This window comes from Polypterus senegalus, chromosome 2 (genome assembly GCF_016835505.1).
Source record: "Polypterus senegalus isolate Bchr_013 chromosome 2, ASM1683550v1, whole genome shotgun sequence".
In the NCBI taxonomy this organism is placed as follows: Eukaryota; Metazoa; Chordata; class Cladistia; order Polypteriformes; family Polypteridae; genus Polypterus; species Polypterus senegalus.
This window is the reverse complement of record NC_053155.1, coordinates 114028849-114029529: the sequence shown is the minus strand read 5'-3', so window position 1 is coordinate 114029529 and position 681 is coordinate 114028849.

Sequence of the window (681 nt, the reverse complement as noted above, 5' to 3'; positions counted from 1 at the left end):
AGTGCAGCTGATAGGCTCAGTTATATAGACAACTAACCCGTCCAGGATTGGATAAGATTAAGGTCACAAAGAGTTGGCACAAAATACCCTGGAAGCTAAACAATTCACATTTGCTGATTCAATACTGCAGACCTACTTTAGACAAAATATGAAATTCTATCTAAAATGTCAAGAGCCTCCGGAGAGACAAAGTTTGATGGTGATTGTTAAATCAGACAGCAGTATTAAAAACTGAAATATCAGAGAATCATATACAACATAAACAATAAGTACAACTCAGTATGTTTTATTGCTTTGATTTTTCAGTACCTTATAAACTAAATTGAATCTTTAAGAAGATGTGAAGCTTTTCTCTCTGCTCTTTGTCTGTACAATGTGTACCTCCTATTACTGCATATTTGAAAACAGAAACTTACTTAATATATTGCATATGGTAATTATACTGTCTGAAAAGAAGAAATGAAAAAAAATGTTAAAAGAAATTTTTAGTTACTTGTCTTAAATGTAACTTACACTGTTTGTACTAGAATTGCCATCCATTCATTTTTAAACCAGTTTTTACTATTTGAAGACCAGCCCTGCAAGGGATGCCAGTCCATAGAAAGGCATGCTCATATTGACAGAGTTTGGGTTAGTACTGAATATTACCACTTAGACTACCCCAAAGGTTAGGTGACTAAC